Here is a 20737-nt window from a genome sequence, read left to right as displayed (position 1 = left end):
GGCCTCAGCATCACTATCCTATAGCATTTGACAGTTCATCGATAGCCCTCATGAACTTTGAGTTATGACCCTCGAAAGATTGACCTCAAAACACACTTAGAGCACCTTGGAAACTCTTTGGTACAGGGTGGCTACGAATAATGGATGGTCTCTATGGTAGAAAAAGGGTGTCTCTAGGGCTCACCCACCCACGCGGAGCTAATTACACTGACGATTCAATGCCAGGATCAACGATTTCAAAGTTATGCTTTGGTGCACCTATGAACTAAGGCACACTGCAAGTTTTGGTATCGAGCAAGATCACTATGTCGAATCCAAACAGAATGTGATCTCTCAAAAATGACATAGGTTATTTTAGGTCTCAACATCTTGTGACATTTGATAGTTCATTAATAGCCCTCATGAGCTTTGAGTTATGACCCTTGGAAGATTGACCTCAAAACACACTTAGAGCACCTTGGAGACTCCTCGATATGGGGTGGCCACAGACGATGGATGGTCTCTGTGGCTAGAACAAGGGTGTCACTAGGGTTCACCCACCCACTTGAAGCTAATGGCATTGATGATTCGATGCCAAGATTAGTGGTTTTAAAGTTATGGTATGGTGAACCTATGAACTAAGGCACACTGCGAGTTTTGGCATCAAGCAAGATTGTTGTGCCGAATCCAAATAGAATGTGATCTCTCAAAAATGAGATAGGTTATTTTAGGCCTTAGCATCACCGTCTTATAGCATTTGAAATTTCATCGATAGCCTTCACGAGCTCTGAGTTATGGCCCTCAAAATATTGACCTTAAAATGCACTTAGAGCACCTTGGAGACTCCTCGGTAAGGGGTGCCCGTGGATGATGGATGGTCTCTGTGCTCAAAACAAGGGTGTCACTAGGGTTCACCCACCCACCCAGAGCTAATGGTGCTGATGATTCGATGCTAGGATTAGCAGTTTCAAAGTTACACTCTGGTGCACCTATAAACTAAGGCACACTACGAGTTTTGGCATCGAGCGAGATCACTATGCTAAATCCAAATAGAATGTGATCTCTTGAAAATCAGATATTTTATTTTAGGTCTCAGCATCACCATCCTATAGCATTCAATAGTTCATCGATAGCCCTCACGAGCTCCGAGTTATGACCCTCAGAGGATCGACCTTGAAACGCACTTAGAGCACCTTGGAGACTCCTTGATACGGGGTGGCTGTGGACAATGGATGGTTTCTGTGGCCAAAACAAGGGTGTCACTAGGGTTCACCTACTCACCTAGAGCTAATGGTGCTAATGATTCGAATAGTTCTAGCCATTAGAAGTTAGATTTTGAAAAGTTGTTAAGAAAATTGCAAAAGTTGCTAAGCAACTTTTTGCAATTTTTGCAATTTTTGCGCTAAGACAAGTTTTATTAATTATTTGTTTGCAAATGGACTCTAAAAACTCCTAGGGACCCTAATAATGTTCTAAAGATCTATACTTACCTAAAAAACATGGAATTGACCAAAAATCCACTTTATTGGACCAATTGATGGCCAAGGGTTATAGTTGCACCATGGGGTCTTGTGTCCATTTCAAATGTGGATGGTCATAGGGAGATCATTAGATCTATTCCTAGACCTTATTACATCAAGAAAAGAAAAAAGATTAGGTTCTTTACACTAGTGTTCCACGTATTGATGTGATAAAAAAGTGCATAGAATGGTTAGTGATTGTGCATACCTCATGTATGCATTACTTGATTTTTTTTTTGATGAGATGTGGTTGGTATGTGATCGATTAACAAGCTTTATTAGCATGAGAATTTTTGGATAACCAATCCATTTTCCTACTAATTCAAATGTGTGTGCCTAAGGGCTCAACATGTTTGGGTGATATTGAATCCACATGGAAATCACTTGCTCTTCTAGAGGTGCTAAAGGGTGTATGCAAAGGGACTAGCATCCTTTAATATTGTAGAGTTTCATTTTTGTGCATTTTTATGGATATGCATTTGGAAACATGTCATGCATTCTTGAAAATTCTTTTTATTAGATGTAGTAGGTATGTGGATGATCAACAATCTTGTATTTCATTAATGTTATTGGACTAAGAACCAGTTTTCCTCTTAGTTGGAAGGGTGGGCCTAAGGGTTCAACACTAATGGGTGATGTTGAACCACCTTGGTAATGACTAGTTTATTTGGGGAGGCTTGAGATTTCATGCAAAGGGATTCTTGTCAATTTTACTCTTGTTTCAAGGGTTGGGCCTAAGAGCTCAACATGTTTTGGTGATGTTAAATCACCATATTAATGAATAGCTCATTTGGAGATGGTAGCTAACCAAAGCTTGGAAGATTATTTTTATAGTATTGTAAAAGTTTTTTGTGAGAACCTTGCTACTAAAAATTTAGAGTATATGCATTTTTCCTAATGATTCTAAGCATGAATACAAGATGGATCCATTTCTCAAGAGCATTCAACAGGTTGATAGTTGTTATGAACTTTGAGCTACCTTAATAAAAGGAGGGGATTCCTTGACCATGGATGATGCAAAGATAGCACAATGGAAGAAAGGATCAAGCCAACTCCTACACAAGCTTTAAGGTTTTCACAAGGATTTAACAAAATACTTGGTCTACTTCCTTGAATGAATACTCCTCCTAACAAACACTAAAAAAGGTTTCTAGACTTACCTTCCACAAGTGCAACCTAAAACCACATGCACCCAATTCAATGAAAATATGACAACCTCCCTCAAAATGGGCATAATGAGGAATTTGTTGTTAGGAGCTACATTTTAAAAAGTTGTCAAGAAAATTGAAAAAGTTTCTAAGCAACTTTTTGCAATTTTTGCGCGAAGACAATTTTTATTGCAAATTTGCTTGTAAATAGATTCCATAAACTCCTAGGGACCCTACTACTATTATAAACACCTAGACTACCTAGAAAACATAGAGATAACCAAAAGTACACTTTATTGGACCAATTGATGCCCGAGGATTATAGTTGCACCATGGGGTCTTGTATCCATTACAAAAGTGGATGGTCATAGGGAGATCATTAGATCTATCCCTAGATCTTATAGGAGGAAAGTTAATATTAGGGGGAAAACCAATTTGGTAAGCATTGTTGTCACACTTTTTACCAATAGATGAAGAGTTGGCATGGTTGTAATAATGCATGGTAACCATGATGAACCAAAAAAAAGGAAAAACATTATGAACCATGATGCACTTGAACATGAAGATGATTATGGAGAGGATCAAATGCAACATGTTGCTTCAGTCCCAAATGTTGACAACATACAAGGGTTTGACTTTGACAATATACAAGATCACATTATTAGAATAAAATAATAAGTAAAATATACAATGGAAACATCACACCATAAAAAATAATGAAATGCATTGATAAGACTTGTAGTAAAAGGCTTACATAATATTAGCATCATAAAATAACTTTTTGGTTCAATGCCTCATTGTGAATGACTATTCAAACTTATTGACACCTTCCCCAAATTGTTTTTTAAGAAATCAAGTATTCTAATTGTTCATCCATACTTTCTAGATTTTTCTTATTTGATTAGTTTGATAAAAATAGTTTTAATAATCATAATGTCAGCTCTATGTCAAATAAGAAAAAATCCAAACTTGTAATAAGATATCCGCAAGCAATTATCTTTCATATAGTTATAAATGCTCTTAAAATTGTCCTTATAGCCTTGTATCACATGGAAATATGATTTGTAAGAACTTGTTCAATATCTTCCTCTTATAATTCCTTACAAAGAAGCTACCAAAATACAAATTAGAATGTGCAACTAATTTAACCTATCTTTTTCATTATTACAAAAACTATATACAAAAAAAGTTCACATTTTACATCATAATACATCATAAATCTTAGAAATTCTCCCCAACAACACCCCCCCAAACTCTTCATGATGTACCTACATTCCAATATCATAAAAAAATTAGTAACTTATTGTATTAAACAAGATAATCATCAGTTCATTGAATCATTATGAAGAAAATAACATAAGAAGTAAATATACCTAGTCGAGTGTTCCAGTAGAGTCCTCTCTCTATTTTAGGGTCTCCAACAGGGCTTCATGATCAACATTAGTAATAGTAAAAAGTTCTTTTACTTATGGTCTTCCTTGATGCTTCAACAACTTTACATTTGTTGCTATAATAAGATGCGAATATATGAGAATTATTTTGTACTTCTGATAGTCTTCGAATCTAGGAATTTCGTTCCTTCTAAGCATGTATGTCCATAGCCATGTTCCAGTGACAACCACTGAACCAGGAGGATATGTGAATCCATCATCATCTGTGATCATTTGTGCAAGTTTTTGTTTACCTCTTACACAACGTGCTAACCAATAATCAAATTTCTCATCATTCCCCTATGGTGCAACCAATGCAAAGACATGTCCTGGCTGAAGTAGGTCTGATAGATGGTTATGCTCAAGTGAACTTTCCATGTCATCATGTTTGATATAGGGTATGATAGAAAATGGAGTAAGATAATGTGGAGCCCATGTGTCCACCCACTCACTTGACTCACAATGATCCCAATCACACTGAAAACAACTAGGACAAAAGCAAGCTAGCTGTCATGTCCAAATGGTCCATGTACTAGAATCAAAGCTCCAGAATGAATGCATTTTTGATAAGTCTCTCACTGTAGCACAATTTGATCTATCAACTATGGACCCTTCCTAAACCAACCAAATGAGCCTGTGTACCATTGAATCAAGAGTCCCCCCTGTGATAATGCTAAACTACACCAATCAACAATGCTACGAGCATCAAGAAGCTTTGCTACTAAAATCTTCAGTTGCTCCTTAACTAGAGCTCTCTTCACACATGCCCATGCTCCATCATGTTCCCCTTTTCCATGGTTGGACTCAAAAAAATTCCAAATATGAGGCACCCTTCTCTCTATGTGCATCTTACACAACCACTAAAACATGCGAGCATTCTTGAATTGACCTGTATAGTTATCTAACCAAATGATATGTCTATCCATAGCAATTGCATGCTGATGTAAGAAATCTAAATAATTCTCGAAACAATTTTGCACAAAATCGTGAGAGTGAAATCTATCATCACTCATATAAAAATGATACTCTCTAATAATCTTTTGATTATCTTCTGCACTATCAGGGGCATGTCTATATGTTATGTGAATGAAAATAGCAATCTGAATGGAGTTGTAATACTGAGATTGTGTCTCATTTTGATGTTGCAATGTGTAATTCTCAACAAAATCAACAACTAATATAATAGTACCAATGGGAAAATTCTCCTTACACATTCTAAATTGTTGATCCAACCACTAAGACCTGTGACTATGTCTTGCATACTTGTAGAAAAGATTTTCCTTGAAATCTAAAATAAAACTAGCCACAATGATATCTTTTCCAACCAATTCACATCTAGAGCTCTCACCCCCACTCTTCAATGGGTATTTCACTATTTCATATACCTTTTTTTTCACTATTGTCTTTCCAAGATCTTGTTCGCACCCCTCATGGAAACATGTGTCAAACTTGGATAAGTCATCACATTCTGAACACTTCTCATTTAAGCAAGTATTTCTATAAAAGAAACAACCATTAACTCTACGTCATAAAAGTTGATCTAGCAAGTCTCTTGATGATTTTGGAAGCCCACTAGCACCACAATCCTCTTGAATTTCTTTACCATGCAAAGTACAACGGATGGAGCATAATAGTTCATGGTGCATAGAAAACTCAACATGATATTTGCAACAACATGTATTTCAAATTTTGAGTGGCACACAATAAAATGGCTTCAAAGATTCAAAGGCCCTTTTTCATATATGAAGACTTGGATGATTCTCTCTAAATTGTTTGAACAACATAGTTTGACTTACCTCCAAATAGTGTTTAGGATGTGGCGTGCGGTCTCTAATGCCAGTTCTCAACTTTAACATGTCTTTAGCATTGGGTGATACTCATGAGCTAGAGTGCCAAAATTGTGTAATTTCTTCCTTCACATCATCGGATAGCTTCTTATCAAAATGTGGAAGTCTCCAACCAAATGCTCATGTTTCATTTTGAAGAGGATCATCAATTTTCTATTGTCGACTAAGTGCTCTTCTCAAAGTAGTATGATTTAGATTCAAATCAATACAAGTTTGTCTCATATATCTACCCTTTCTCAAATGATGACTTACCAAAGAGGTTGTAATAACCCTTTGAGCAGCTCTGTTATCCTTTTCCCTGCTATTTTTCCCAAAGATATTGAGAGCACTAAAAAGATTCTTCACAATAATGGCATTTATTTCCAACTTTTTATTGACATGAATCTTCAATTTGGAAAGCATAGGTCTCATCTTTTGCATCTTTAATAAGTGCATGAAAAGTTGACATTGCTCCACCAGTGTCTTGTCGCCGAAAAACATCTTATATAGTCTTGAAGCCCATAACTGCTTGGTTCTTTATGATTTTTTCCCTTCCAAACTAGTAATAATCATTTCATCAATTTCAATTATCCATTTTGGTGTTCTAGAACCTTCATTTTGATTATAATTTGAAGATATGTAAGGTTCTTATGCATTAGGTTCCTAAGCATTTTCATGTTCGACATTGTCAATTATGCAATTTGCATTATGACCTAGTAGCATTTCATCCTTGAAATTTTCATTCTCTAAATTTTCAATTTAGGCATTATTGTTTTCAATAGGCACATTTTCATTCCCCAACTGTACATATTCATTATTTGACTCTATGATTTCACCTTTGACTAATTCATCATCAACTTGACTGATATTTAACATACCTTGTATTTTTCTTCGGTGTTCCATTTTGTCCCTTTCCTTATATGCCGCAATGTCTTCATTGGATACCTTCCTTTTGTGTTTAGCCTTTCGATGATTGTTTCTTCCCATTCAGATGACAATATCTGACACCTAGGGTTATATTTTAATTTTTTTTTTGATTGGTTGGGCCCAAAAACGTGACTTTTTGTAAAACCTATGAAAAGAAACCTCAAAAAGTGATGTTGTCAGGTCTGCAGGGACATGGAATATGTTGAAAAATGATGCCATTCATATCGGATATCTGATACACCCCAAGAAGATTTTGGAGGTAAAAATGAATATGGGTTATAGTTTGTGAGTTATCAATTATTTGAGTTATATTACTATGTAAAGATATATTATAATATATTATATATATATAATAATATAATGTAAAGATATAGCATATAATCTATTAATATATAATAGTATATTATGTTATTCTTGTTATAATCTATAAATATAATATATATTATTATATTATTATTATTATTTTTACTATATTTTTATTAAATATAATAATGTAATATTATATATATATATGTGTGTGTGTAGTAACTAGAAAATAGGTTAAATGCATAACATATGATGAGAAATCACAAAACTCAATCAACGTATGTTAGCACCCACTAGTCTACCATGAAAGCAAAACTAATAAAGAAAGCAATAAAAATCCCCTCTTTCGTTTGTAGCTCCCATGTCCTTCTTTCTTCTCCAAATGATGTAGCTCCAAAGTTTCCTATAGTGCACACAAAATTGAAGCAAAAGTTTATGATATGGATAATGCCATGAGAATACTTGAAGTTATGATTTAAGCTTGAGAGAAGATGGTGCAAAAATTCAAAGAAGCTAAGGATCTAAGGACTTAAGACTCCAAGGATTCAAGGACCTGAAATGAGAGAAAGAGGGTCCATTTTATAATTGACATGGAGGATGAGAGCATAGGATTTGTCACCCATAGATATGTGATGTGGCTAGAGATTCCTTCGAGAATCCATGACGCATATGAAAAAATATGCCAATTGTAACATTCTATGACACATGAAAGTCAAACTTGGCTAGATGTGGAAGAGAATCTATGATGCATCATAAGACACTCAACCCAGTTAAAGCCAAGAATCTATGACAAATAGGCCAAATAGGGACATGTGTAAGAGAATAAGAATATTTGATTATGACATATCTTATCCAAGTGTCAAAGGAGAATCCACGAGGTGTCATATCCAAGTGTCATGATGATGTAATATTTTATGGAATATTCGAATTAAAAATCCTTTTATTCCACAAAATAAGAATTAGTAGAAAATGAAATTAATGATGGAAAATGAAACTTAGGAAATTAAGAATTTCCATGGTTTGCATAAAATGAATCAATTAATTAATAAAATTAATTAATTGAGGATGATAATTAGGAAGAATAATTAGAAGGAATAATAGAATTAAATTATGGGTTATTTAATCCTATAGAGAAAATTAACAGATGATTGGCCAAATTGATTAAATGAATGCGACCGTATCCTTTGATAAAAATGTGATGATGATATAAATCGAATAAGATGATGATAGATAGAAAAAATCCATGGTCAAATTGATTGATAGATCTAAATTGATAACATGCCAAGGAAACATGACATGAATTGGTTGATATGTAACATTTAACTGACAATGTAAATGCTATAGGATTGAAATTGATTGAAAAGGTTTGATCATAATAACATCGATGGACACTGTCAATATTATTAAAATGGTTGATGATGCCATGACCTGAAATTGAAAGCCTCAAAAACATCAAATATTAAATGACATCAATGATAGCTTGACTTAGCACTAAGAGCCACAACAATACTAAGGTTAGATTGATAAGATTGATAGGTTGATAGGTTTCCAAGGCACTGAAAGCCACAAAAATACCTAGGATAAGATGAATGATGAATGATTTGGGATGTTTGATATGTTTCAGGTTGTTTAGGACTGGTTTTGAGTGATTCTGGGTTGATTTGGGGTGATTTTGAGTTGATTAGATATGATTTCGAGTTGATATGAAATTGATGTGAAAGGGGATACAAATGATGAAATATGGTCAATCTGGCCAAAAGATTAGAGTTAGTAGAATGAGAAAATGGGATAAATTAGTATGAAGAAGTGATGAAACTATAGATGTGAACCATTTTTTAGCGTCTTCATTTTGCCCCTCTTTGATACAATGTGATTTAGAGCATTGTGTCAAACAATGCTAATGAAAAAGCCATAAAAGCATGCCCTTGCAATGTGGTATATATTTATGCCTCCTTGATAAATTGACCAACATACACACATGATAGGTAAATTTCATTTAAAATGAGAAAACAAAGCCATAGCAACTGACAGATCAAAAATTAGAGTTAAAACACAAAAGTTATGGCCTCCGGAGTGCAACATAGGGGCTTTGGGAGCAGTTCTGGATACCCTAGGTCCCCAAGTGTGCCCAAAACTCTACCAACTCTATCAATGACATAGTTGGTATGGCCAAGTGCATCAATGATGTAGTTGGGAATCCCAACTATGCCCTAAAAGTGTAGTTGCGCCCTAAAAGGCTCTAGGGCCCAAAATCAGCCCGATTGGACTCGAAGTGACCCAAAACTATGTGTGCATGCCTAAAATGATTGAAAGATGTCAAAGCATGAGTGAAATCATAAAAAATGGTTAGATTTGGTCAAAGATGATGAGACAAATGTTAGATTTAGGTTGAACTAGGTGGAAAGCCACATAAAGTTGATTGACAGAGTAGGATGATGCAAGAATGCATGAATGCTAAATGAAGATGATTTGGTGAATCGAAAGACATGATCATGGTGACGGAGGATGAGATGAAAAAGAAAGATGAGATGAGGAGATGTTAGTATGATGGAAAGACTCTTGCTTCTAGAAAGTGCACTATATGTCAAATGGAGCTTTCTTTTGATGTGGCAAATGGAATGCAACGCATCATGGCATAAAGGGCCAGATTGCAAATGCAAGCCTTTTGCATAAACAAGCATGATGTAGACAGAAAATGACCTTGTCCTTCCTAAGGCATATTTACATGCCCTAGACTCTCAAAGGTACATTGGAATAGAAAAAAATAGAAAAAGATGACCATGAACCATCTCGGCCACTCTCATAAATCAATTTATATCATCGAGTAGCATAGGGACATGATCAAAGAAAAACAAAGCAAAAATAAATCACTCACTAAACAACGTGATCCAATAGCTATTCTTGTCCATTATTGAATTCTTGTTAATGTTTTAGGTGTGTAGATAGTGTTTGACATGTTGATGATGTGATAGTTCTATTTGTGGATTCAGTTGAAAGGTTCGTAGTGATATGTTGGATTGGTTGTTGGTCACATTGTCTGGATAGTGTGACTGTCTTGAAAGTGTAGTGCTTTGGATTTTAGTATGCAAAGTGAAAGTGTGTACGCAAAAGGGATGGTTATGTATAATGGATATGTACAAGGTTTATTGCAAATTTTTGATGGGTTTTTGGGGATATTTGAATTTTTTGTGTGACCGATTTCTTCAGGACATTTTACGATTTTTATGTTTTTATTCAGGACATTTTATGATTTTTAGTGATTTTTTTAGGATCGTATTTGAATGTTTAGGATTTTTTTAGGACATTATGTGATTTTTAGTGCTCTTTTTAGGACATTATGTGATTTTTAGTGATTTTTTTCAGGACATTATGTGATTTTTAGTGATTTTTTCAAGATCGTATTTGAATTTTTAAGGATTTTTTCAAGACATTATGTGATTTTTAGTGATTTTTTCAAGATCATATTTGAATTTTTAAGGATTTTTTCAAGATCATAAACACATATACAGGTGTTAGCTCCAATCTGTTATGTGATAGGTCCAATGGACAAAAAGTCCTTAGGGATATGCCCCCAGTTCAAGTTCAAACTTGTGCACCATGTAGGTAATATGCCCCCAGACAAGATGCAAACTATATATAAAGGCCAAATGATAGAGTGTGTGTGTTGACTGGTGATGCTTAGGAAAGATGACAAAGAACATTAACCAGTTTGTGAGCCATGATAAGGGACCAAGGATGTCTTGAAATATGAAGGATATGATCAAGGAATGATAGAGGGGGAAAAACTAGATGGAATCTCGATAGATGGAGGAGCAACACTGATTACACATGGTGCTTGTTTGCCAGGTTTTCACCATGGTACTTGCCCAAAGTGCCTATTTGCTAGGTTTTCACTTTTGGACAAAATTTTTCTCTTGACTCAAATTTTCATGCCAAGATGCCTGTTTGCCAAGTTTTCATCAAAGCATCCATTTTTTCATGACTTTTTGCTATTTTTTTGATATTTCTTCATGACATTTTTCAATCAAATTTTTTTTTTGGTATTTTTTTAGGACTTTTAGACAGAATCAAGTGTAGTACTTGTGAAGATGCATGCTGTTGATCGACATGGGCAATGGTTCACCCTCTAGAGTTGCAAGTTGATATACTCCAGACCCAAAAGATGCAGTAACTACATAAGGTCCTTCCCAATTTGGCTCAAATTTGTCTTGTTTTTCTCTATGTTGTTGTGTCTTGTAGTTCATCTTTAGGACCAGATCACTGAACTTGAAATGATGACCTTGAACTTTCTTGTTATAGCTCTATTTGAGTCAGTTTTGGTAAGCTTGCAATTATGTCAAGGCAGCTCGTCTCCATTCATCAAGCATTTCCAGCTCATGGAGTCTAGATATTTGATAGTTTTCATCATCAACAACATCTTGTAGGGATACTCTTAATGATGGAATTTCAACTTCAATGAGAAGCATGGCCTCAGTGCCATAGACAAGAGAGTATGGTGTTGCACTAGTAGGAGCATGAACACTTGTTCGATATGCCCAAAGAGCTGGGTTTAGTTGGAGGTGCCAGTCTCGGCTTGAATCAGTGATAGTCTTTTGGATAATCTTAACGATGGTCTTGTTAGATGCTTTTGCTTGGTCATTGCCCTATGGATGGTAAATACTAGAATATCCATGGTATATGTTGTACTTCTCACAAAGCTTGTCTACATCTTTTTTTTGAAATGGAGTACCATGGTCAGTAATAATAGCCAAGGGGACTCCATACTGACATATGATGTAGTTTAGAATAAACCTTGAGATCTGCTTGCCAGTGGTGAAGGTCGAAGGGACAACTTCAACCCACTTGGTAAAATATTTTTTGCTGTGATAATGAACTTATGGCCATCAGAGGACAGAGGAGAAATAGCTTTGATAAGATCAAATGCCCATTGTGAAAAGGGCCATGATGATATGACTAGCTACAATTCTTGTGCTGGTGCATGGATTAGATTGCTATGTATCTAACACTTATGACATGTTTTGGCAAAGTCATGGGCATCTTGTTCCATGGTGGGCCAATAATACCCAGCTCTGACAAGTTTCTTGGCTAGACTCAGACCATTGAAATGGCCTCCACATATACCTTTGTGAACCTAATGCAAGGTGGTTTCAGCTTCTTGCAAGTCAAGGCATCTGAGAAGGGTTTAGTCAAAAGATCTCTTGTAAAGGGTGTCACCGATGATGACATATCTAGTGGCTTGATCGATAAAGGCTCGATGGTCATTTTTGGATAAGTTGGGTGGTAGGATTTGGGCATGTAGGTAATCATAAATGTCTTGATACCAAGGAGAATTGGGACCAACAAGTTCACACGAAAACTCAGATTGGGGGAGCTCGAATGCTGGAATCAAAAGTTTCTCAACAAGGAATTCACAACATTCCACATTTTGAGGCATATCAATCATAGAAGTGAAGGTAGCTATAGCATCAACTGGCTTGTTGTGTATTATTGGTAGCTGACAAAAAGAGATAGTAACAAATTTAGACTTAAGGAAGTTTGCCATCTGCTTGTAGGGCATTAGTTTATCATCTTTGGTTTCATAGTCATCATTGACTTGGTGGATAACCAACTGGGAATCCCCAAAGACTTGTAAATGTTGAATGTTCTATTGGATGGCTATCTTGAGCCCTATGATCAGTGCCTCGTATTCTGCTATGTTGTTTGTACAGTGAAATGCAATCTTGTATGAATTGGGGATTATGTCTCCTTGAGGAGTGATAAACATAATGCCAGCTCCTAAACCATTTCATGTATGTGATCCATCAAAATAAAGCTTCCATTCATTAGCTACATCCATGTGAAATATGGCTTCATTTGGGAAGTCTATCAACATGGGATGATCATCTGACATATGGGCTTCTACTAATTGATCTACTATCACTTGCCCTTTGATTGCCTTTCGGTCTACATATTCTATGTCAAATTCACTAAGTACCATGACCCATTTGGCTAAGTGTCCTATGAGAGCAGCCCTACTGAGGAGGTATTTCAATGGGTCAGTCTTGGAGATGAGCATTGTTTTCTGATGGAGCATGTAATGTCTAAGCTTTTGGGCTACAAAGACAACAACAAGGCATGCTCATTCAATTAGTGAATAATTTAGCTCATAGCCCACAAGTGTTCTACTGATGTAATATATGGCTTACTCTCTTCCTTGTTCATCATTTTGTGCTGAGAGAGCCCCTAATGTTGTATCTATAGCAGATATATATAAGATGAATGGTTTTCTTGGAATAGGAGCCATTAAAACTGGTGGATGTAGAAAATAATCCTTGAGTTGTTAGAAAGATTCTTGGTACTACTTATTCCATTGAAAGGATACTCCTTTACATAAGAGGTGTTGAAAGGAGTGACACTTATTGGCCAATTGTGCAATGAATCTGTGGATAGATTGCAATCTTCCTTGTAGCCCTCTTAGGGTTTTTAGATTTGTTGGAGGAGGCATGTCAAGTATTGCTTTTACTTTCTTGGGATCCACTTCAATGCCTCGTTGAGAAACAATGTAGCCTAGGAGCTTTCTAGAGACAACTCCAAATACACACTTTTTTGATTTAGACGAAGCTTATAGCTTTCCATTTTGGTGAATATCTGATCTAGGATGCCCAAATGCTCTTTCCTTTTATAGGATTTGCAAAGTAAGTCATCAACATAGTCTTCCATGAGGATGTGCATGAAATCATGGAAGATTGTAGTCATTGCTCTTTGATATGTTGCCCCAACATTTTTAAGACCAAATGGCATGACATTCCAGCAGTATGTTCCCCAAGGACATGTGAAAGCTATCTTGTGTTGATCTTCAGGGGCTATTCTTATTTTATTATAACCATAAAAGCCATCCATTAGTGATAACATCTCATACCCAGTTGTCATGTCTACAATGATATCTATGTTTGGTAAAGGAAAATAATCCTTGGGACATGCCTTGTTAAGATCATGAAAATCGGTGCATATTCAGATGCCCCCAGAGTGTTTTCTTACTAGTACTAGATTAGATATCCACTTTGCATAATCAATGGGTCTTATGAAGCCAACATCCAATAGTTTCTTCAATTTAGCTTTGACAAGGAGGGCAACTTGAGGATGCATTTTCCTCACCTTTTTCTTTACTGGTTTCATTCCCGATTTTAGTGGTAAGTGATGAAGGACTAGTTCAGGATCTAATCTGGGCATATCTGCATAAGACTAGGGAAAGTTGATCTACCTCTCTAGAAAAAATTTGATAAATTCATCCTTCTCTTCTGGTGATAATGAGGTTGCAAAGTGTATGACTTTGGGGTTGTTAGGAGTTCCCAGATTAATCTCTTTTGTCATCTCCACAAGTAATGCTAATCTTTCCTTTAATGGGGGTGTGTCCAATCTTCCATCCTCAAGCACCTCAGAGAGGTTTTCAACCTTGGATACATCCTTTATTTTTACTTTTTCACGTCCTAATGACACCTTTCAATTTTCACCGAGAGACCTACTTGTGTCTTTTTTTGTCATTTTCTCTATTTTGTGACTGGAAGATGGAGTTGACTCCCCAAAATATGCCATGATGTTTAGATTAATGGAAAATCCAGACTTGTGATCACCTTGTGGTACATCTTCATGGAGCTCAAAATTTTTTGTGATAGCATCATCATTTTCAAACTGATCAAACATTGGTGGTTCTTATTGGTCCCAGTCAATAAGCTCAGGGAAAACTAAGGAAATTCTATCATTGGTGTTGAATAAGCTTTGGTCCAAGGCATATATATGGATATCTACTTTAGTGATGTCATCAAGATCATGTTTATAAGCAGGAGGGCTTGGATCCCAAAATGTTTCGATCCAATCTGAAGAATTGGTTTGAGTAACAGGTGGATTGACATATTTATCTTCCATAGGTAAGCTATCCAGGTCTGCAAATATATGATCAAGACTGAGGGAGGTATCAAGATCATCAATGTTAGATATAGATTGGGTGGGTTTGGGCTAGTTGTTCTTAGATTCCTTGTCATCATTTGAAGCATTCACCTCCTCAGATGAGGATGACTCAATATTAAGAAGACCCAAAACAAATGGTTTGAATCCAAGTCCCAAGCTATGAAGTCATCCTGATGTAGTGATGGGTTGAACAATGCCTTGCTTTTGGAGTCCCAGGCCACTACATCCATCATATCCCTTTTTTGCATGATGGTGAATCCAGGTCCCTACCTGTTAGGGGATATGGGAGTAATTTCTTGTTCTACTTTAGCCTTTTCAATCCATGTAGAGGAATTTTCATAGACATGTTCTTCATGCAGCCCGCCTCCACTGGTGAACACCATAGAAGGTATGTTTTGAAGTGAAAACTTAGGCTTGTTTTGCATAAGTTGAGGATTACCATATGACTTGGGGGATAAAGGAAGTTTCCCAATGTGAAAGGCATGAGACGTGGAGTACTCATCGCAACCTTGGTCTTGTATTTTAAGCTTTCCTTTGGATGCGGGTGTGAGCATGGAAGGATCAACATACTTGGAGGACTCTAGGGGATTTGCTGCATGGTTTGTTGGGACCTAGTATGTAGTGGTTCCTCTAAGATTGGCATAGAACTGGAAGGGATCTAGATCACCTAGGATGGTTACCTCTAATTATTATAGGAGAACTTTATGCACTGATGATATGTAAAAGGAACTACTTTCATAGCATGGATCCATGGGTGGCCTAGTATCATATTGTAGTTCATGTCTATATCTAGGACCTGGAATAAAGTGTTCTCAATAGCTGGACCAAATCTGATAAGTAAGATGATAACCCCTATAGAGAAACACTCACCATCATCATAGGCTTTGATTGTGATCCTTCGAGAGGGATCCACATCATCTTCAAAATAACCCAAACTTTTGACAACCTTAAGAGTATAGATGTTCAATCCTGCTCCTCCATCTATTAAGAAATGTCTGAATTTGGCATTATGGATGAAGACTTCAAGATGAAGGGGATCATTATGGTTGGGTTTGTCTTTAGGAATATCTCGAGGGGAAAAAGTGATATGTTGTGACGTGGATAGGTTCTTAACCATGGCTTGGAATTGGGAAACATCAATGTTATCTGGGACTACTAATTCTTTAAGGGATTGCTCCAAGATCTTTTGGTGTTGGGGAGATGCACACAGTAGGTCCAAGATGGATATTTGTGCAGGGGTCTTGCCAAGTTGTTCAACGAGGCTATAATTAGACAAAGTAGGGCCAGCAAGTGTACTAGGGGTTACAGGTCTAGTAGAAGTGCAGGTCTAGATGGAGCTCCAGGAAGGGTGATCTTGGTATTGCGTGTAGTGACAGTACAACGAGGGTCTTCAAACTTCAATGTGAATATGGATATGTGGGAATCAGACTCATTGAAATAGTTGATAATGTAGTCATATCCCATGTGTGTGTAATTCACATTAGCTTGTGAGTTTGAGTTTGAACTGGAGGGTTTCTCTTTGTCATGATTACCAAAAGGATCTTTGAATATAGTGTGGTTAGATTTGGATGCTAGCAGTGATGGGTCAACCGTGATTGCACCATCATCAATAAGGTCTTTTATTGCATATTTCAATTGGAAGCATGATGAAGTCTTATGTCCTTTGGTGCGATCTTAATCATAGTACTTTTTGTCATCCCACCAATTAGCTTTAGTCAACGGTTCATCTTTGATTGGGGGTAACTATAGGAAGTTATTACTCAATAAATATTACAATGCAGTCTCAAGAGGTATCCCCAATGGTATGAATTTTCTATCCTTGGTTCTAGGATGTCTTTTGTCTTGCATGGAAGTCTCAGTTTTTTGTTGTTGAGGTGTAGTTTGATTAGGAGTTTGTGAATTTGTAGGGTTTGCACCTTTCAAATTCAGTTGAGGTTGTGCTATGCTAATCGTGTGGGCATCCACAATGCCATCATTAGTCACATTCTTGTTTATGGAGAAATTTTTTCCTTGTCATTAGATGAGTTGGTGTTTGTGTTTTCTTTGTTTATCTTGAGGATTCCCTTACGGATAAGAGCATCTTCAATACTAGCCCCTTTTTTCATCAGTTTAGAAATGATGCTTGTACTCTTGATTTTGAGTTCATAAATTAAGTCTAGGACTAAGTTTACAATGCACAAGTTAACTTGTTTTTCTTTAGGAATGTCTAGTGAACATTGACTAACTAAGCTTCTCCAACGGAGTAAGAATGTGATGAATGGTTCTCCCATCTTCTGCTTAGTTGAGCACAAATCAAAAAGTGTCACCTCATTTGTAATGTTAAAGGAAAAGTGGGAGATAAAATTGTCTACTAGCTTTGACCAAGATTTGATATTACCAGGAAGTTTGGAGTACCATTCAAGTGTAGGCCCACCTAGAGAATGAGTAAACAATTTGATAAGATAAGTGGGCTCATCACTGAGTTTGGTACATGAAGCACAAAATTCTTTGATATGATCAACAGGGTTTCCTTTTCCTCAGTATTTTTCAAACCTTGGAGCCTAAAAGTGTTTTGGGAATGGAGGCATATATAGACCTTTATTGAATGGATTAGGACATAGGTCCCTTTCTATATATAGAGCTTGTTTCTTTTGGACTCTAATGCCTCGACTTGTTTGGAAAGTTGTTTGAATTGTTGTAATAGTTCTTCATTGGAGTTTTTCATGATGGTCTTTCCTTAAAGTCTTTTGTGTCTATGAGTAGACCATTTTCTATGGCAGCAGCTATGTCTACTCAGTTTTGACAGTTCTGTGTCTGATGAGTCTGGTCAAGTGTCGCTAGGTGGTGGAGGTATGTTGGCACCTCGAAGATAGAAGGGTCCCTATTGTTGGGGAACTTTTTTTGGTATTTGATGTGGCACTTGTTGTGGGATTGACTGTGATTGTTGTACCATGTGTGGTTGTTGTGCCATGTATTGTGGTTGTTGTTGGGATACCTCTATTGGTTGTATGTGAGGCCATGTACGTGAGTGTTGTTGTAGGGGTATCTGTTGAGGTTGTTGTGGCACATGTTGTTGTCATAAAAAATGTTTCTGGTATGGAATTTTTTGCTCAAGGCATCTTTGGTATTCCAATTATTGCTTGAGTTGCTCTTCTTGTTTAGCAAACATCATTTGTTGTTGTTGGAATTGCTTTTGAAATTGTTGTTGATAAATTGTGTGTAAGTCAAGTGGATTTACATGGGACAGCATATTAGGAATTTTGGATGTTTACCCCACTTGAGATTGTTGTCATTGTGGTTGATGTTGTTGTTGTTGAGTCCTTGTACCACTGTAGGTTGTTTTTGTCATGGGGGTTGACTAAGTCCTTGAGAATTGAATGTCATGTTTGGATTGTTGTTTTGGTACCTTTGTGTGTTAGATGTTCCTTCTTGAGACATCATATTGACTTGACTATGCGATGTGTCCCTATTGGGAATGGGTGTAATGTCAATAAGAATTTTCCTTTGTGTGTCCATAGGGATGGTTGCACTTGATGTTTCACATGTTGTACTTATGAGAGGCTCCATAGCATTTGATGTCATAGTACTTGGTAAAGTTAGGAACAAAGGTGTACTTTGTTGATTTGCCTCTAGAGAAGGTATGTTTGGCATCCCTAGAGCACAAGTCCCTTTAGGTGCATCTTGTTGTTGCATCATGTGACTAAAATCAAGTCTTAATTTCCTTTTTGGGTGTTTAGTGATTGGTGGTATTTTGTTGAACAAGGGGTTAACATTGATGTATTCAAATGTACTTTGGAGGATTTCAATGGTTGATTCTTGATGGGACCTTATAGGTGTCATTATCGTGTTTGAAAACTCCAAAGGCTGTTTTCCCTTATCTAAGTCCAAATTGATCATGGGTTGTATGTTTTCAATAGTTTTGTTGGTTTGATGTTTGGACTTGGGTCCTTCCACGTTTGGGTTGAATTTGACAATTTCTTGGGCTGCCAAAAGTTTGAAGTTTTTATGGAATTTTTTTGTCTTGACATACCCAAGCCATTTCTTCATCAGTGATGCCATAATTAGTGTCAAAGTCATCACTTAGGTGTATAGTACCTTGTTGTATGTTTGATGTGTTATAGTTGAAGGTACTTGTGTTAGGTTGGCTGTATTCGAAGGAATGTGATTGTCCATCTTTGGGTGTGGTTGGTACACTTCCACCTCTAGGTGGTATTGACACAAATATAGGTTCAAAGTTAGGACTCCACTGAACCATCCCATGTGTGGGGGAAGTGTTTGGAGGAAATCTCATGGTAGGTGCATTTTTTGTTGTGTCATAGCTTGGTTATGGTGCTCTTGTGGATACATGTTTAGGGGGTTTGCAAGTAAAGGTTGTGATGCCTTGATTTTTTCTTTGTCAAAGGTTTGTTGGGTTTTCTTGCTCTTTCTCTATCTTGGACGAGGTTTTGGTTGTGCATGTGCTTCAAGAAATAAAGGTTGATAAAGTTCCTCAGGTCTCTGAGCTGATTGTGTCTATTAAGTGCTAGCATGATACCTAAGAATGCAGATGCAATGGAAATTTTGAGTGTTTTGGGTGATTTAGAGTAGTGGGTGTGCAAGATATGAGTGTTTTTGGGATTTTTAAGTGTTTAGGGATGTTATGCAATGTGAGTAAATGCTAAATGAATTAGGGTTTTGATGTGCAAAGTGAAAATGTCCTAGGGATGTTATGCAAATACAAATGCAAGGTGATGTTTTGAGGGTATGCAAAATGAAGGTTAGGGTTATGTTTTGGACTTGGTAATGACACTAAAGGTAGGTGTATGCAAGGTAAACTATGCAAAGGATGGTTTCCAAGGGTTGATAATGATTTTTAGGCTATGAAAAATGAGGGTAAATGATCAAGAAGGCAATTTTAAAGATCTAATTTGAGGCTTGAAATATTATATAAAATTAGAAAAGGGACATTTCAGTGGCATCAAAGCTATGATCTTGCCAGCCTGAGGGTTTGTAGAAGTTTGCATGTCAGTTTTGACAACTACCCAGATCTTGCATGTCATAATTTATGGTTGCATGTTGCTTCTAATCAGTTGCATGTCAAAATTTATGGTTGCATGCAACTAAGTGAAAGAGAAAAAAGATATTTGCAGCGAGAAAAGAATAAAGAAATTTTGATCAAACCTCCAATTGAAAGTAAAAGTACAAAATCCAAAGAAGGGAAAAGTATGGCTGATCCAGATGAGATGGCAAAGAAATTCTTCCAAGACATCCAAAATACTCAGAAGCAAACTATGGATAGTTTGGCAGAAACTAGAGAGGCTTTGCAAATATTGATAGAAAAACTACAAGGAGTTACATCTATTAATGAGAAAGGGAGGACTTCAGAGGAGCCAAGAAATCTGAAATCCACAGCATCTAAATCAACCAAAACTATTTTCTTGCCTACAAATGAGCCACCAGTACCAAATCCAGCCATTAATCCCGTGGAAGAGGTTACAAGTAACTTGATTGCATTAAGAGCTACTTACAATGGATTAGATGATGAATTTTGTAGTTCAATTCCTTTTAGAGAATATGTGGATATGATGAACACTTTGATGCCCAAGAAAGAGTACAGAAAAGAGCATGACATAAGTGGAAGAGAGCTCGAAAATAAAATAAGCAAGTTTATAGCACCTACTTTTGATGGAACAAATAAA

Source organism: Cupressus sempervirens, chromosome 5 (assembly GCF_028749045.1).
Source record: "Cupressus sempervirens isolate cs-2001-9-10 chromosome 5, ASM2874904v1, whole genome shotgun sequence".
Lineage (NCBI taxonomy): Eukaryota > Viridiplantae > Streptophyta > Pinopsida > Cupressales > Cupressaceae > Cupressus > Cupressus sempervirens.
The sequence above is the reverse complement of the archived record's forward strand: the minus strand, read 5'-3'. Positions refer to the sequence as shown.